The sequence below is a fragment of the Xenia sp. Carnegie-2017 genome, unplaced genomic scaffold (assembly GCF_021976095.1).
Source record: "Xenia sp. Carnegie-2017 unplaced genomic scaffold, XeniaSp_v1 HiC_scaffold_25, whole genome shotgun sequence".
Taxonomy (NCBI): domain Eukaryota; kingdom Metazoa; phylum Cnidaria; class Anthozoa; order Malacalcyonacea; family Xeniidae; genus Xenia; species Xenia sp. Carnegie-2017.
Genome location: NW_025813488.1, coordinates 3,409,793 through 3,429,198, shown reverse-complemented (window position 1 = coordinate 3,429,198; position 19,406 = coordinate 3,409,793). Strand labels below are relative to the sequence as shown.

At 34.7% G+C, this 19,406-nt stretch overlaps 3 long non-coding RNA genes across 7 annotated transcripts; all 3 read left to right on the top strand.

The window, feature by feature from the left end:
• The first annotated feature begins 617 nt into the window (after positions 1-617).
• LOC124453157 lies at positions 618-1,634 on the top strand. The gene is made up of 2 exons (XR_006951011.1): positions 618-1,161; positions 1,403-1,634. It is a non-coding gene; the product is annotated as an uncharacterized LOC124453157 (long non-coding RNA).
• Positions 1,635-4,204: 2,570 nt separating this feature from the next.
• On the top strand, positions 4,205-9,338 carry LOC124453338. Of its 5 annotated transcripts, XR_006951049.1 has the most exons (9): positions 4,205-4,506; positions 5,910-6,148; positions 6,227-6,287; positions 6,358-6,419; positions 7,485-7,545; positions 7,616-7,754; positions 7,956-8,010; positions 8,649-9,201; positions 9,262-9,338. It is a non-coding gene; the product is annotated as an uncharacterized LOC124453338 (long non-coding RNA). The 5 variants fall into 5 exon arrangements; XR_006951050.1 differs by lacking the exons at positions 5,910-6,148; positions 7,485-7,545; positions 7,616-7,754 and having other exon boundaries at positions 4,491-4,506; XR_006951052.1 differs by lacking the exons at positions 5,910-6,148; positions 6,227-6,287; positions 6,358-6,419; positions 7,485-7,545; positions 7,616-7,754 and having other exon boundaries at positions 4,492-4,506.
• A 479-nt stretch (positions 9,339-9,817) lies between these two features.
• LOC124453379 lies at positions 9,818-12,433 on the top strand. Its single transcript, XR_006951073.1, has 5 exons — positions 9,818-10,127; positions 10,232-10,758; positions 10,982-11,168; positions 11,375-11,562; positions 12,009-12,433. It is a non-coding gene; the product is annotated as an uncharacterized LOC124453379 (long non-coding RNA).
• Positions 12,434-19,406: the final 6,973 nt, after the last annotated feature.

Below are 19,406 nucleotides of genomic sequence, written 5' to 3'. Positions count from 1 at the left end.
TGGTAAGTGGTTGTTGATGTGTTTTTATCTGTTCGATATCAAACAAGCGATCGTTTCAGGTGGATGGATGTAATAACTAATAATAGTATAATGATTTTTCATTTCAGAAATTTTTCTTCAAACTGTTTTTTCTTAAACCACCTTTATCACTGCTGAACGTTTAGGAGTTGCAGTTGGCTGCTTATGACGATGAGTCTACAGGTATTAAACTTTTCTTGTAATTACCTTTTGTACTTGTTTGATCATTACTTGCAGTTTCTGCAAAGCTGGTTACATTGAGTAAGATGTCATAATAAAAAGTTATGATTACAGTATGATGTCATAATAAAAAATGATTCAGCATTTAATTTTTAATAAATTTTCAAAATTGGAATAATGCTTTTTGGTTGTGTTTTATTACTAAATTTATAAAGTCATCCAACTAATTCATATAAAATTACCAAGAGTTTTGAGCAAGCGCAGCCGAAAAAATTGAAGGGAATTGCTAAAAAGCATTTTTGATTTGTTATATAACGTTATTCTTTTGTCAAATTTAAATGCATTCATGTTTTATTTTTTGAACTTCATTGTTTTGTAGATAAGGAATGATAGAATGGTGATGTATTATATTGATTAATTGCAACATGGTTATTGTCGATTACATTCTGGCTGTCGTGGATTACATCGTACCTGTCGTGGATTTCATCGTGGTTGTCGTGGATTACATCGTGGCTGTCGTGGATTACGTCATGGTTGTCGTGGATTACATCGTGGCTGTCGTGGATTACGTCATGGTTGTCGTGGATTACATCGTTGTTGTCGTGGATTTTGTCAAACTAATATTGGGCTAAGGATTACGTTAATCTATGAATGAAGAACGACGACGAGCAATGGTGTGATAATCAAACGTTAACGTACCGTTCATAAACTTTGTTGTTTCACTTCAAAATCTATTTGACATTGTGCCACACGAGTTAAAAAACACACGATAATTTCATGGTGGTTTGTTGAATTATGATATGTATCAAGATTTGAGGGAATCACAAAAGTTATCAACAGAATAAATCCTAACACTACGTGTTGATTGTCAGAGTATGTTTCATCCTATGAACAAAACCACCTTACACAACACTGCTGGAAGTTTTAAAGAGGCAGTTGGTGCTCATGACGATCAATTTATAGGTAATTCATGTGTATTTTTCTTATTGACCAATCTTTATAGTTGCTTTTTGGCTACGCTAAGAGCAGAAGATAATGTTGTAAATGGGAATTAGTAGCCTAGCAAAAAGCAATGTTATTTGTTGGGAATGTTTTGTCTTGCAAAAACATCTTTACACTAATTGTTATAACATTACACCGAATATATACGTTTTCACAATAAAATTATTATCATTTTACAATAAATTTATTTGCGGTTTTTTAGTCCACGAATGAAGACCAAAGACGACGTTTAAGGTAGCAAGTTTATAGTGTTTTAGTTAAAGTCCTGGTGATCTATACTAACAGGAAGATGATTGATCATTGGCTGAGTGAATAACAAAGTTAGTGAATAACAAAGAAATGAGCATGGGTTTCTTTGAGTTTTGGTCCTGTTTATTATCTTGTATATTATACTTCTTAAAACTGAATCATATGTATATTTAGTTATCAAACTAGAAAATTGCGGTCCAAAAAATGGCGAAATCCGAATCACAGATTGCACGTTAAATTAACAAAAGAAATTCGGACCGAAACATGGCGTAATCCGGCATGCAAGCTGCATAGCGCAAATTAAATTAATATAAAGTTATAAACGTCTGAAATATTCTTGCTTGATGATACTTTATAAATCATTTTTACGTTTAGTTCGAATTGTTTGAATTTTGAACCATGCAAAATTTGAAATGTTCACCAGACGCTTGAAAATAAATAAAAACAAGTCAAAGTTTTTAAAATATTTTTAGAAAAAAATAAGGGACTTGTATCATCAAGACGAATATGCAACGTTGGTTTAATAAAGAACGAAACAGATTAATAGGTGCATGAAACCTGGCATTGCTTTTGCTAAATAGCTGTCAAAATCAATGTTGTGACAGTGGCATGTCGAAGTTAATTAACTCACTGTTATTTAATTTGAAGAAAATAGTTCAGAGAAGAAATATAGTTCAATTATTCATGATGTATTGGATTAGATCGTCTCGAAATCAAATCGAACATCTTCATCTATTTTATGCATGGAAGATGATTTGATAGACAGTGAGACAAACTTATCCGATACATTTAATGTAGTTCCAGGTAGGAATAATCGTAAACGGTGCCAAATTGGTACCTAGGTGATCGAGTGTTGGACACAAGAAGGATTGGTTGGCACGCCGTTTGGTAAAGTATAAGGGCCCAGGGAGGCGGTTCCCTATTCGTTAGGTTCCCTTTCGGCTCGGGTACTAACGTTGCTTTACAGGTGTCTCATCGTTCAAAGGTATGGTTTACTTATTTTTGTGCAGAATAGTTCGTAGGTAGTAGACATTCCAATCGGTTATTACATGCCACTGATCAGCAGGGTTAGTTAGCTAAGAATGCGCTTAGGAAAAAATAGCGCAGGTAAAAGCGGTCAAAAAATGGCGTACGTCCTACAAATGACGTGAAAATGGAGCCAGTTTCGTTTTTTTCCAAAGATGAAGGGTGCATATTGCCAACAGGATACCTCTGTCAACAACCTTGTAAAGATAAAGGCAGTATAATAAATGTTGTAAACATAATAATGTGCATCCACCGACTGGCTTTCGTAGCTTGTTGGATTTCTGAGGGTTTTCCTCCGGCTTTACGCCGGTTTCCCTCATCTTTAGAGAATCTCTCTAAAGAACAACAAAAAAGGGTGGCCATGCCTGGGACCTGCAGTAGGGATTGTATGGTTATTAGGTTGGATTCCCGATCCACTTAAAGAAACAAGAATAGATTTAGACTCTTGTTGCATCTTCTGTTCTTGTTCAATTTGATCATACTGCAAAAATTCTTATTTGATGAATGACCAGGCCCTTAATATTTTTCACGTTATGGAGTTGTACGTCCATGTGACGTCATACAATATCACCAAACTCAATTCACCACCACGTTTCTGAAAACGTTCAAAATGGCAATGTGTAGTAAAAGAAGAAGAAAAGTAGAATTTGTGCTTACTGTTTACCTTATATATTTATGAGCAAAAAGGTTGAACTTTTTTTATTCTATGGTCCTTCATTCTGCGTGAGTACCTACCCATATGTTTTAAGCGTATTTTTGTATACACTTGTAAATTGTAACCTTTTAAAATATCATTTTGAGTTTGACAAGGATGAAAAGCTTCTCCACAAAATGGGTGGGTTTTCTTTCTCGTTTCCTTATCCTGAACTCAATAGATAAAATATCAACGAAATTTACAGGGAAAAACATTGCACTATATGTCAACAACTACTTGAGAACCCACACGCTGATAGCAGCTTCTGAAATATTTAAAGAAGAAAAGTCTTCAAGTTTGAGAGCAGTAATTTTGAAAGTTGTCGAAGTTTTGGCGAAGGTGATGGTTATAATATGAAATAATAATTTGACTCAGTATGCCCATGCACAAAAATAATTTTTTAGATAGGATGTTGTGACGATATTTCAATGCTTGAAACAATTAATTTTATTATTTATCAACGAGCCACCATTTTATTTTCCTGGGCAGTGTTTCTTCTTTTTCTGGTTAGTTATGGACAAAATTTGTAGTCCAAAAGCTTCCAATTTTTGAATGACAAAAGTTGTCCAACATTAATGTTAAAAAGATATGTATGATAATATTGGATAATGTTATTTCATCTGGCCAAGGCATTGTTGGGGTGTTGTGGAACTGGAATTAACAAATATTCCTCCATTTTTATTCATGCGACTTTCAAAGCGACTAGCTGACGCGACTACGCTACTAGCTTAGTAACCACGCAAAGCGGTAGTTTTAGACGCGCGACTAAAGCGACTGCCTCGTGTGTTTCAGCCTTAAGAGTTGATGATGAAAATTGGCACATTGCCATGAGGAAGTTGCAACATTAATCAGGATCAAGGTGACAAATTTTGATAAGTTTTGAAAGGAAACTAAATATTTTGAAATACACATTTATTCATCACAGGTCAAAGTTGATTATTTTCGTTTAACCAAATGTTTCTTATTCTTGGAATGAAGGAAGATAGATTAAAGAGGAAGAAAAACAAGGGAGGTTTTCTTAGTTTTTTCCCCCCCGTATATTTGCTTTAAATTAGAACAGTTTTGTCTTAGTAAGAGTCAAACTTCTCAAGCATCCCTGTTTTGTCTCGCTAAGACTCGAATTTCCCAACATTACATCCCATCCCTGTTTGGTCTCTATAAGATTCGACAAATATCCCTATACCCATGTTCATCTAAGCTCTTAGAACTTGAAACTAAGAACTAAAACTCTTAGAACTTAAAACTCTTAGAACTTAAAACTTCAACCGTGTAGCAAAAGGTGATTTGTTTTTGAGAGAGAAATTTGGAGTTAAGTAGGTCGGAAGTCTGCAAGAGAAGTAAGTGTGTTTTGTTTGTTGTATTTATATAGCAAAAGGCCATTATTTTTTGTGAAGACAAATTAGTCGATTTGTCTGTTGTGTTTTCTCAGGAATTTTACTTTTTCTTAAATGTTTTCAGTTACACTTCATTGTTTAGATATATTTTTATTTAGACAATCTAGAAAGGAGTAAGTTAAACCTAATTTTTAACCCGATTTTCGATTCAAATAGGAAAATTTTGAAATTTCGTGTTGTTGACTTGCGATGTATAATTGATAGTAATGACTGAATGACGGAAATCAGTTGATGTGAGATAAAGTGATCTCTTGTGATATTGATTTTTGAAATTGATTGATTATGAATATTAGCCGAATCTCTGTAGAAATATAAAATGAACTCTAACTACAAAAGTGTGTAGTAGATAGAACAACTTTCATGTTATCAAGCGCAGAGAACTATGTACTATTTTGTTATTGGGCATTACACATAATGGTAAATGTCTTCAAAAAAAATCTTTTAAAGTGAGTAATAATATACGTTTGCTGTTTCCGGTTTAACAATAGAAAATTATCACAACTAACTGAATTTTTACTATGGAATTTTTTGAGATTGGTTTACTTTTGTTTTATTATTTCGAGTCTTAATTTCTTGACCTACTACATGCAGTAATGTAATTTTTATTCACCGAGAATTGTACCCTGACAATTACACATTAAACGTAAGAATACAATTTCTGCATGTATCGAATACAATTTGGCTCTCGCGTTTCACTCACAACAAAGTCTGGAACGAGAGAAAGCGAAGTACATAATTGCACTGCACGCCAGCAAAATTTGACGTTTGAAATCCACGGTCAAATTTTACATTTCGGTCGAATAAAATTGCTTATTGTATTCGTTCAACACATGCAAAATTCGACGTTTGAAACAGGCCTAAGTTACACCCACCAAAATGACAAGTTTGACAGCTGATGACAATCATTTATATTGAATATGCAATGCTTGGCTTGGTTAACGGTACCCCTGCTTGAGATCGGTCGTCGTAGGCGTTGTGTGATAATTAAATTAAAGAAGCAAGCAAACTCACCGCAATTTTATTCAGGCGAGAAGTAGGTTTGATGATTTTTCATATGATCATGTGAGACGCAAAACATGACAGAAAGTGATTGTTTAATTTACATTTTGATTGAAGAAAAATAGTCTCGCATTGGCATGTTGCCGTCCATGTAAAAACCACGAATCTATAATTTTATGGAAAGCGTTGAGAAAAATTTTTTATGTTTGTTTTTTTATGTATGTATGACAGGAAAGAATGACTAGCAGCTTTTGCAGCAAAACGTGTAAAGTAACTTGGACTGTGAGATAATGGCTTCCCACATGTCTCATTTTGCTTCCTTTGAACATAACATTTTTTATATTTAGTTTGATGAACTTCTAACAAGCAATTGGCAGAGAAGAAAGAGATCCGTTTTCAAACTGTGAATTCGTTAATTGATGGAAAGTATTGGTGGTTTTCTTATGCGCCTTGCTGATGGACTTCCTTTGTTCGTTATTCCCTTAAGACACACATGACAACCAAGAATTGCTGTTGTCAAAATTATTATTATTGTTTGCCTGATGAGATGAAGACAAGAAAGAGCTTTGGCTGAAAAATGTGAAAAGTAAATGTGGAATGTGATATATTTTGACGTCGGACATTTCTCGTTTTGCTTGTTTTGCAAACATAACTCTATATTTAGGCAATGTTACAATTCGTTCGTTGAAGTTTGGTGAAGAAGCCATTATCTTTAAAGCGATGTGGTAAGTTTATGTCATGTTTGTATATCTTTAGATAATTCTTGGCTGGATGTTTTTCTTCAATCGTATTTAGCGGATATAATCAACAACAACTCGATTTTCACGTTTGCCAGCGTCAGGAATACGTCTAAAAAGGTATTGTGATGAAAGTCATCTCGTAAAAATCTATTGTATTTAATTATTGGTGGAGCATTTTCTTCGACATTTCCACCAGCTGCTGGTTCAGTTCATTGAAATTTCCGTTTATTTAAAACCATTACAAACGAAGAATAATGTTTACGAAGCTCAAAGCCACATGTTGTAAGTACTTTGTTCATTACTACTGGTTTATTAGCGGAAAGATAAGCTGTTATGAATAACGCAACTTATATGATGCTTTATAATAACGAGAAAAATATAAATTTTTGAACTGAAACTGAATGTGATCTTTAGAAAAGTGTAAAGATGTTTATAGATAGTCACAAAGATTTCATCATTGAATGTGGCTTTCATGGCTTAAAATATAATCAGAAACTGGTTTCAAACACATTCTTTTTCTTTAAAAGATGTTGAGCAGTAAAAGAAAATATACGGTATACTGATTTGAGAAAGAAGATCTGTAAGGCTACTAATAACTTGCGGTTTCTTTGGCATAAAAAGGAATGAACAATTACAATTTTACGAGTTTCGTTTTTCACACACGGTTTTTTTATTGTGAAATATTCTGTCTAATGCGAAATGTTGTCCATCTACAAGAAAATTCTCGGTTAAAGAGATTAACCACATATCAATGCTTTACAAAAAGTCAACTTGCAAGATTATAAAGGAAAGCCGTTGTTGGGGCGTGGTACGGATTGAAAATTTTCAATTTTATATGATAAATTTAAACATGTGCAATGAATTTGATTGATGTTTTTCAATAAATTTATATTTGGACGTTGCAGTTTTGCAGCAACCAATTTGCATTGTATGTTTGTAAACTAAAGTAAGTTTGGACTGTGATTTCAAAGTATACTGTGAATTTGGTAATTTATGGAAAGTATTTGTGGTTTTCATTTGACAAACAATCGTATTATCACAAAAACAATTCTTGAAAAAGAATTGTTTTGTGACCAATTATGATTGTTTGTCTGATGAGATGAAGGCAAAGAAGAGCAACTTTAAGGAGAACCGACATTTCTCGTTTTGCTTCCTTTGCAAAATAACTCTTTTTATATTTAGGCAATGTTTCAATTCGTTCGTTGAAGTTTGGTGAAAAAGCCATTATCTTGAAAGCGATGTGGTAAGTTTATGTCATGTTTGTGTATCTTTAGATAATTCTTGGCTTGATGTTTTTCTTCAATCGTATTTAGCTGATAAATCAACAACAACTTGATTTTCACGTTTGCCAGCGTCAGGAATACGTCTAAAAAGAAATATTGTGATGAAAGTCATCTCGTAAAAATCTATTGTATTTAATTGGTGGAAGATTTTCTTCGACATTTCTACCAGGTGCTGTTTCAGTTCATTGAAAGTTTGGTTTATTCAAAACCATTTGAAATATGCGACAAGGAGAAATACTGTGCGGCGCGTTTCGCATCAATATTCATTCAATTGCTTCAAGGTAGTAAGAATAATCGCGATTATTAAGCGTCAATAAATAGATTTATAGAGTAATAATATGTGCATTAAAAGAAGAAATTCTCGTTGTAGTTTTGTCACAGCCACAAACGAAGAATAATGTTTACGAAGCTCAAAGCCACATGTTGTAAGTACTTTGTTCATTACTACTCATTTATTAGCGGAAAGATAAGCTGTTATGAATAACGCAACTTACATGATGCTCTATAATAACGAGAAAAATGTAAATTTTTGAACTGAAACTGAATGTGATCTTTAGAAAAGTGTAAAGATGTGTATAGATAGTCACAAAGATTTTATCATCAAACGCGGCTTTCATGACTTTAATTAAAACTAGTTAGTGTTTTCGGCACACATTCTTTTTAACCACACATCATTCCTTTACAAAAAAGTCAACTTGACAATTGAGGAAAGCCCTTGTTGGGCGTGGCAAGGATTGAAATTTTTTTAGTTTTATATGATGAATTTAATGAGTATGAATGATTTGCCGTTTTGCAATGTGTTTTGTAATAAAGCGTAAAGTGTTCTTCGTCGTGTGTACATGTCGCATTGTATGTATGAAATGTTAATTTTGGATTTTTTTCTGTTTTTGAACTATAAAGAGCAAAACGAAGGCTTTTAAGAATATGTTGTCTTGTAATAAAAATACACACACTTTAAAACAGTTACTGTTGTTGGTCATTAATTGATTGTTAATAATGAAACATATCATTTACTACTAATTATTTCGCTTTTTAATTCCTGTTATTTTGATGATTGTTTTAGGTGACAAGCTGATGAAAACGCTTAAGTATCTGTTCAAGGATTATCGAGCGTGGGAGTAATTATTAAAATGTTTTTTTTTCTCATTCCTTTTTTTTCCTTTAGATGATCATCGTGTGGTACAAGGCCTGCTCCTTTTCCCTCCCTTTAGCTAGGTGCGCTGAGAGAAGGTCCCTGACAAAGGACGGGTTGCGTGTTCTTCGGAGCTCGCATTAACGTAACGTGGTCATGTCGGACTAGAGCGCCCCATTAGGCTCCCGCAATGAAATTTTCTGATAAAGATACATTCTTAGATAATTAAGTCAAGCAGTTACGTTAAGAAAAGTTCCTTTGTTTGTCTGAGGGAGCAAGATAAAAGGGTCTATGTTATTGTGTGTAGTTGGTGTCATTGTAAGGTTTAAGCTGGTGAGTTTACAAATGTTTGGATAAGGTTTGGACGAGGAACCACCTTAGCCTTGAAGGTCAATACGGGGACATGTATCTTTGCAAAGGCGTCAACAAATCCATTAAGCCCACTTCCATCTCAGCAACAATGGAAGAAACTTGCGTTGCTGAGGTAAGTTTGCTTGTTTGCAGTTCTGTATTAATTATCGTTAATTGTATGTTGTTTTTTCAGCTCTGCTGGCTGGGTGGCGTCACCGCACATTGACCCAGCTACCCAATGACTTCCCTGAATTTTCATTATGTGAAAACTGAAAAAAAAAGAATGATTGTGCATGCATGAAGGAGTATTGGTACCAACCAAGTAAGGAGCATTACAACTTGTTACTACTTGTACCAAAATGACAAAAGATTTATTAACAATTGTGATTTTTCTGAACAATGATGAAAGTGCATGTCAACTTCTTTAACAGAAGGGAGTTAAAAGCGGTCAAATTGCAACTAAGCATTTGTGGGCAATGCTTAGTTAACAATTTCAATTTCTGATTTTGCCATTGTATGTATTATTTTGTTTTTGCTTGTGAGTAAGTAACAAATTGTAATACTCAAGGTTAGGTAGGAAATTCTTCATTGACAAAGAAAAAATTCTCAACAATGTTAAAATTTTTTTGATTACATATTTCGACAATGTTTCACTTCTGACCATATAATTCCAAAATGTTTCATTTTTTAACACATGTTTCGAAAGTATATCATAAAAAACATAAGGCGCATGCGGGCCGACGACGGGGAGGTGGTACTGTCACACGCCGGACTATGGATATACCTCTCTCTCGATCCCGATCTTAGTTAGGTTACGGAATAGGCTCCTTATCGTGCAGGCCGAGAAGATAGAGAAGAATAAAAGGGAAGTTGTTATTTCTGTATTTCAATTATATGACTGTTTTGATTTCTTCCTAATTGTATTTTGTCTCTTTAAGCACTTTTTGTTTAAGCTCATGCAAAATGAAGAAGGTGATGGATTTCGTTTGTGTGTGGACTCCCATAAAAGAAAGAAGAACATGCTGCAATAAATGAAAGGAGTTGTAACGTCAAAAACTGGTTGGTTGTTGAAATTGTTGTTGTAATTGTTTATATGAGTTTATTTACATTCATGAATAATATACTTGAGATGATATTTCTTTTCCTGTGCTTAATCATTTCAGAAATGAAAGCAACTAAAGCTGTGATGCAAATCGATAGTGGAGCTAAATGACAATGAGGGGTAAATTACTCTGACAAAAGCGTACAAAGATTTCCTAGGTTGTTGTAATATTATGGAAAATTTCCAGAGAATTTTTTTAAGTGATATTTTTTTCGTGTAGAAATTATTAGCAGCTTATGTACTGTTTGAAGAAAGAATTATTTCATTTCAACATGTTTTTTAAAGACATTTCTAACTTTTGAAAATTTCCCAGGAATTTTTATAAATTAGTCCGAAAATATGAGTTTTATGACTGTAATGTTTGTTGAATTTTTGGTGATTTTCACCAAAAGTACGATAACTTGGAGTAATTTACCCCGCGTTGATGAATACGTTTGGACCATCTAAGCAATGGAGTTAAAGAAAAATATGTTGTGAACATCTCAGCAGTTGGACTAAATGACTATTTCAATGAAATGTTGATGTTATTGGGGAAGAAACTGGGCAAAGTCTTAAGAGATTATGGACTATAGATGAAAAACAGAATTGGTATGTTTTGTTATTGTCTCTTCAGATGTTTTTTTTTAAGTACGACAGTCGCTGCCATTGACGTTTTTCGCTTCTTGGTTATGTTTTTGATGCCCGTTTTTTTGAGAAAAGAAGAATTTCTTCCGAAGTGTTTTATGCGATTTTAAACCAAGAATTAAACTTCTGTTTAAGTTTCCCTCGCACAGGTTATTGAAGCGTTGTTGCGAATGGTTTTAATTCGCAGATATTGCTTTTGAGATGACTCATCGTCAAAGATTGTAAGCAGTGGAGTTCAATGTAATGAACATTGGTGCGCTACAAATGCAAAAGAAGTGTGTTAGAAAGAAGTAAAGTCAATGGACTCTGGCTGCAAATGGAGTAATTGGGAAAAAATTGCACGTTATGTCAGCAGATAATGGACAACAAACATGGTATGTTTTGTTATTGATATATGTATCAATATGCGATTTTTGCTGCTTCGTGTTATGTTTTCCATCTAAAATTTCGTTGCACTTTTTGCCTTACGATGCTTGTTTTTGATAACAATGCGGCTTCTGCGGAACTCTTCAAACCATGCAGCTTGCTTTTGTTGTGTCAATTATTGAAGCGTTGTGTTGTAAATGGTTGTAATTTGCAGATATTGCTTTTGAGATGACTCATCGTCAAAGATCGTAAGCAGTGGAGTTCAATGTAATGAACATTGGTGCGCTACAAATGCAAAAGAAGTGTGTTAGAAAGAAGTAAAAATCAATGGACTCTGGCTGCAAATGGAGTAATTGGGAAAAAATTGCACGTTGTGTCAGCAGATAATGGACAACAAACATGGTTTGTTTTGTTATTTACATATGTATATATATGCGATTTTTGCTGCTTCGTTATGTTTTCCATCTAAAATTTCGTCGCACTTTTTGCCTTACGATGCTTGTTTTTGATGGCAATGCGGCTTCTGCGAAACTCTTCAAACCATGAGTTGACTTTGTTGTGTCAATTATTGAAGCGTTGTGTTGTAAATGGTTGTAATTTGCAGATATTGCTTTTGAGATGATTCATCTTCAAAGATTATACATTCTCTTAGTAACATTCTTTTTTGCCATTATTTGAGAACCGACGATGAGCAAATTGAATAATGGTAACGGTATTTTTTTGCGTGTTGTATATGTTACAACCCAATTTAAACACTAAAAATCTTAATTTTTTTACTTCATCAAAATGAAATATGTTTAATATATGTTTTGTGTTTAAAATCTATTGGAAACACATTCTATTTTCAGATGCCGATACAAGTGAAATTGAAGTGAAACGATGATAATAATTGCTGTTAATGGTAAATTGTTCAAGGAAAACCAGCCCAGAATGATGTTCAGTGAATATTGCTCGTGGTAATAGATATAGTTTGGCTCCACTATAAGTATAATTGTCAATCTAAATAAAGTTGGAAGTTCCCCTTCCTTCCTACTTTATTTAGATGAAGTTTAAGTTAAATGCTTTGTCTGTCAAAATTGCCCCACACAATTTTGATAGATAAATGCAATAAAATAATATTGTAAATTGTCTTTTTGTCAATAGTTTAAAGTAATTATTATACTCCTGTAATGATCATAATGAATTGATAGACTGTAGATAAACACCGGAATAAGAATTGAAGTAATATGAATAATTTAAATGATTTACTGAATAATTTGTATAATTTGATGAATATCGTGACCTGTAATATAATCTGCAGTATTAAGTAAGTCAGGGGGGGCCGAAGAAAGTACAGGGAAAGCAGTAAGTTAGGGGGGACGGCGAAGGCAGTACAGTGAAAGCGGCAAGCAAGGAAGGGGTTTGAAGCATTAACGAACTTGGTAAGTCGGGGGAATGATGTGGAAGTCATCTGAATAGATGACGACCATCTTGTTGTGTGAGAACATTTGATAATGGCTCGGTAGGTATAATTTGATGCTGAATTGCGTTGATGTTATGAAAAATTCGCAATATTACTTCTGTCGTGAAGTGTGAGGACGGATTAATAAGTGTGCAGCAGATATAGTTATAAGCAGAAGTGAACTTCATGATTTAAAATGACTACGACGAGAGGACAAAAGGTAACGCCATGTTTCACATTATTTCTTTTTCAGTTGTTTGCTTTGTTTCCACCTGACAGAAAAGTCGGTGTAAAATGCTCCTTTATGTTTCAAAAAGATTTCTTGCTCAAAGAGTTTAAATAGCTGAATATATTCACTTTTGAAATTGAAAGTTCACTTTTGAAAATTGAAATTGAAATTGAAAATTCACATGATCACTTTTGAAATTGAAAGTTTCAATGAACATATTTCATAATTGGGAATGACTTCACATTTAATTTATTCATTTCATTTGTTGAACTTTATGAGATATATACAATTTTTTACATTTCTCTTAAAATGTTTCCAATGGGAATCTTTCTTACCAACAAAGAGTGTGGAAACCCTACCTACTTGCCAGATTTTTATAAGAAAGAAGCACAATATTGAAATGCTACTCGTTGATTGAAATCAGGAGGGGAGGAAAACATTTTGAAAGCATGATGAGCCTGCAACTCTGTTTTATACAACGGAATGGCGGGCAAATGAATGTGATCACCTTTGTGTGATCTATTGAAGTTTTTAACATTTTTTGTCGTTTTATCACACGACAGAGAATCAAATTGATATCCCAAAGTAAAATGAGATCTTTGTCAATGTTCGTTTGACCGCAAATTACGTCGACGATAGATAGTAAGGAAAATTCGTTACATTTTATAAGTCGCCAAGTGTGAGGGCACATTGCTGATCGCGGAATAATGCTTTTAAGTATGAAAAGAATGACAAGAGCTATTTTATGCTGAATTCGTCGTCGCGTCGTCGATATGAGAACTCCGAACGGCTACGTCAAGAGAGGACACTCAAGGTTGTTGTTAAACAGAACAATTCTTTGTTTGTTCCATCCAGCTGACAGAAAAAAGCAGATGTGTGGTGTTATTTTGTTATATTTATACCAAAAGGTGATTGGTTTTTGTTGTAAAGACAACAATGTTTTATCTCAATGTATGTTTTATCTCAGAAGTTTATGTTTATGATTCTCTGAGAAACTGCTTAAAGGGGCAGTCAGGCCTTAACACAACTTTCGCTCATATGAAAGTGTATATTGTTCTTACCTCACTCACGAAATCCTAGGTTTCCAATTCAAATTTAACTCGAGAAATAATGCCTTAAATGTGTGTATTTTTGCCTCTTGTTCCATCGCCATTGTGTACATGCAAGCGAAGCCGCAGACCAGTAGCGGTTTTTCGTCGTGACGTCACTGCGCGGTGATCGTTGTCAACATTAGACAAAATATACTAGCAAAAGTAGAAATTACGCATAAGCATATTCATCGTTGCATTTTATTTTCTAAGTTTTTAAATTATTTTGCGCAATGGATACGGATTACTCAAACGATTCCTCTAGTAATTATTCTGGAAGCAGTGTTTCAAACTACGAAGAAATGATTAACGATCAAAACATGATTCAACCATATGCTTATGAGCCGATTGAAACAGACTCTAGCGAAGAGCCTATGGACGACTCCGACGAAGTTCAGCTGTTGTAACAATGAATGAAGACTCTGCACAATTTGAGGGAATAGATACTCCATACTGTATTACAGATAATCCTGTTTTTCGAAGTCTTTTTTAAATTATTGGGTATTACGACTGGCATGGAGTGAGTACAAACAAAACTATGGTTCAAGAGCTGAAGAAGGACCTGAACACAAAAGACAAAGACATGTGGCTTACAGGCAACTGGTTCGATGGTGTTGGAATGTATTGGGCAAGGAAAGTAGAGTACCACTACCATCTTTTGCTGTTAGCTACATTCGAGCACATTTCCAACCACCAGGTCTAGAAGAGGACTTTGTCTTTGAGGGTTTTAAATTCGCTGATGAATAATAATGGTAATGTAAACTATTATAGCCATATTTAGAAGTATCGTTAATGATGAATTACTAATAAATAAAAATATAAATTGGATTTAGTAAATGAACAATAAATACAAATTATAATGGTCAAGCCAAACCATTCTTTATTTGTGCTATGCAAGGATTTTGGTGTACATAATTAAGAAGTGCTTTTGCTAATGAATTTGCATAGCAAAACAAAAAATTGTGCTACTTTACTATTAGAGATTCTCTTATTATTAATTATAAATATTGATATATACATAATTATTTTTTGGGGACTGTTTACCCATTCTTGATTTGTGTGCTTGTAAAACACTTTCTTCGTTTGGCTTTTCTATAGATGCAATATTTCTTGGAATGTTTGCTGGTAAAGAAATCTTGTTATGTACATTTTTTACATTAAAACAGCAGACATCTTCCATCATACCTTGCACAAAAGAATATGACTTACTCACCATAATTGGCTTGGCTACCCAATTTTTTCGCCCTTTTGGAACACGATAAGCACAAGTGGAAGGAGGGAAAATACTTTATTAAAAGTGTTTTTCGTATAAAGGTATGCTTGCAAGAACCAAGTTGGCAGTGATAGACCACAATGTAAACACTGGCAGAAAACAAGTTCAATGTGGAAAGCAGCAAGGGAAAAAGTGATATAATATCGTGTTCCCAAAAGGACAAGAAAATTGGGTAGCCAAGCCAATTATGGCGAGTAAGTCATATTCTTTTGTGCAAGGTATGATGGAAGATGTCTGCTGTTTTAATGTAAAAAATGTACATAACAAGATTTCTTTATCAGCAAACATTTCAAGAAATATTGCATCTATAGAAAAGCCAAACAAAGAAAGTGTTATACAAGCACAATAATAAGAGAATCTCTAATAGTAAAGTAGCCCAATTTTTTGTTTTGCTATGCAAATTCATTAGCAAAGGCACTTTTTAATTATGTACACCAAAATCCTTGCATAGCACAAATAAAGAATTGGTTTGGCTTGGCCATTATAATTTGTATTTATTGTTCATTTACTAAATCCAATTTATATTTTTATTTATTAGTAATTCATCATTAACGATACTTCTAAATATGGCTATAATAGTTTACATTACCATTATTATTCATCAGCGAATTTAAAACCCTCAAAGACAAAGTCCTCTTCTAGACCTGGTGGTTGGAAATGTGCTTGAATGTAGCTAACAGCAAAAGATGGTAGTGGTACTCTAATTTCCTTGCCCAATACATTCCAACACCATCGAACCAGTTGCCTGTAAGCCACATGTCTTTGTCTTTTGTGTTCAGGTCCTTCTTCAGCTCTTGAACCATAGTTTTGTTTGTACTCACTCCATGCCAGTCGTAATACCCAATAATTTAAAAAAGACTTCGAAAAACAGGATTATCTGTAATACAGTATGGAGTATCTATTCCCTCAAATTGTGCAGAGTCTTCATTCATTGTTACAACAGCTGAACTTCGTCGGAGTCGTCCATAGGCTCGTCGCTAGAGTCTGTTTCAATCGGCTCATAAGCATATGGTTGAATCATGTTTTGATCGTTAATCATTTCTTCGTAGTTTGAAACACTGCTTCCAGAATAATTACTAGAGGAATCGTTTGAGTAATCCGTATCCATTGCGCAAAATAATTTAAAAACTTAGAAAATAAAATGCAACGATGAATATGCTTATGCGTAATTTCTACTTTTGCTAGTATATTTTGTCTAATGTTGACAACATTGAGTTCTATGATAACATTGAGTTCTATAGTTATTATAGAACTCAATGGTTGACAACGATCACCGCGCAGTGACGTCACGACGAAAAACCGCTGCTGGACTGCGGCTTCGCTTGCATGTACACAATGGCGATCAAAAATACACACATTTAAGGCATTATTTCTCGAGTTAAATTTGAATTGGAAACCTAGGATTTCGCGAGAGAGGTAAGAACAATATACACTTTCATATGAGCGAAAGTTGTGTTAAGGTCTGACTACCCCTTTAAGGATTTAAAATAAACAAAAAATTTTTTCCCATAAACATTGCTGTTTTACTTACATTAAAGTCATTCATCTTCATTATGAAAATTAAGAATGAAATGTGTAAATTTTTAGTATACTTTTATTAACTAATATGTATCATATACAATGTATCCTCCTATATTATAAATTTGATTGACATTGTAAACAATTTACTTCATTCGCATACTAAAAGATGATGACTTAAACAAGTCGAAACATGTTTATGGTAAAATTGGTGGGTTGTTGTTTCAGAATGAACAATTCAAAAAAGCAACAACAATACAAAACTTCATTTTCATTTTTTAAAAATTTTTTTAATTACTATCTATTGCTTTATCTTTTCATGGTTAACATAATAATATTGATTGTTGTTTATAAATCAATTAGATGAGGATGAGGAATGTCAAGCCATTAAAAATTTATATTCAATCATCTTTGAATCACAAGAATTTTAAATGTAATTTGAATCACAGCCATCCTAAAGTTCAACAAATTACAAAAGAAGAACAGACAGAGTTTTGACATTAAAGTTTAATGGGGAAGATGGTGGTACAGTTACATCAGGTCAGCGGTGTGGCACTATGTATATTATTGTTTGGGTATGTATTTAACTATACATTTACTCATCTACATCTACTCACCTTAAGTTGTAAAGCACTCCCCCTTACTTTTACACCACTCACGCTTCCTTTTACAACACTCACCCTTACTTTTACAACACTCACCTTTAGTTTTAGAAGACTCACCCTTACTTTTATATGACTCACCCTTACTTTTATATGAAACACCCTTACTTTTAGATGACTCACCCTTACTTTTAGATGACTTGCCCTAACTTTTAGATGACTCACCCTTACTTTTAGGTGACTCACCCTTACTTTTAGAAGACACGCCCTCACTTTTAGATGACTCACCCTTACATTTATATGACTCACCCTTACTTTTAGATGATACACCCCTACTTTTAGATGACTCACCCTTACTTTTAGAAGACTCACCCTTACTTTTAGAAGACTCACCCTCAATTTTAGATGACTCACCCTTCCTTTTAGATGACACACCCTTACTTTTAGATGACTCACCCTTACTTTTAGATGACATGCCCTTACTTTTAGATGACTCACCCTTACTTTTAGAAGACACACCGTTATTAATTGACACACCTTTAGTTTTAGAAGACCCACCCTTGCTTTTAAATAACTCACCCTTACCTTTAGATGACTCACCATTAATTTTAGAAAACTCACCTTTACTCTTACATCACTCACCCTTACTGTTAGATGACTAAACCTTACTTTTAGAAGACACACCCTTACTTTTAGAAGACACACCCTCACTTTTAGATGACTCACCCTTACTTTTAGATGACACACCCTCACGTTTAGATGACTCACCTTACTTTTAGATGACTCACCCTTAATTTTAGAAGACACACCCTTACTTTTAGATTACTCACCCTTACTTTTAGAAGAGACACCCTTACTATTAAAAACACCCCCTTACTTTTAGATGACAAACCCTTACTTTTAGATGACTCACCCTTACTTTTAAAAGACACACCCTTACTTTTAGAACACTCACCCTTACTTTTAGATTACTCACGCTTCCTTTTAGAAGACTCACCCTTATTTTTAGAAGACTCACCCTTATTTTTAGATGGCACACCCTTACTTTTAGATGACTCACTCTTACTTTTAGATGACTCACGCTTCCTTTTAGAAGACTCACCCTTATTTTTATAAGACTCACCTAGCAAAGGGAATCCAATGATACTATTTTGTAAGGAGTCCATCACCATGGGGCATATAAAAACCACCAATACTTTCCAGAAATTAACAAATTCACAGTTTTTTTTGAAAACGGATCACTTTCTTCTATGCCAGGGGTCTCCAAACTGCAGCCTGCATGCCAGATGCTGCCTGTTTGGCCTCTCAATCTGGCCCACAGAGATACGTAAGAAAAAATAATAATATTATTAAACAAAATAAACTTTGTGCAGAAAGTTCGCGTTATGCCGAATACCAACTAGCAAGAGTAGCTTACGTCAATTTTTGTCCCAACTTCCTACTGAGACATGCCATATTACACTGCAGTAAGATGGCTAAGTGTGGAAAAGTGCCCGGACCCTAGAAACCCAGACCCCGGACTCATGACCCCGGACCCATAACCACAGACCCCAGACTCATGACCTGGGACCCATGACCTATGAGACCAGACCCATGACACCGGACCAATGACCCCAGACCCATGACTCCAAACCAATGACCCCGAGTAATGACCCGGATCCATGACACAGGACTAATGACCCCAGACCCATGATCCTGGACCCATGACACTGGACCAATGACCCCGGACCCATGACACCGACCCATGACTCGACTAATGACTCTGGATCAATGACCCCGAACTAATGACCCCAGACCCATGACCCCGGACCCATGACACCAGACCAATGAACCCGGACCCATGACCTCGGATCCATGACACCGGACTAATGACCCCGGACCAACGACACTGGACAAATGACAACAGACCCATGATACCGGACCAATGACCTGGGGACCAATGACACCAGGACCCATGACCACGGACCCATGATACAGGACCAATGACCCCGGACTAATGACCCCGGATCCATGACATCGGACTAATGACCCAGACCCATGACACCTGACCAATGACCCGGACACATGACTCTGGACCAATGACCCTGACCCATGA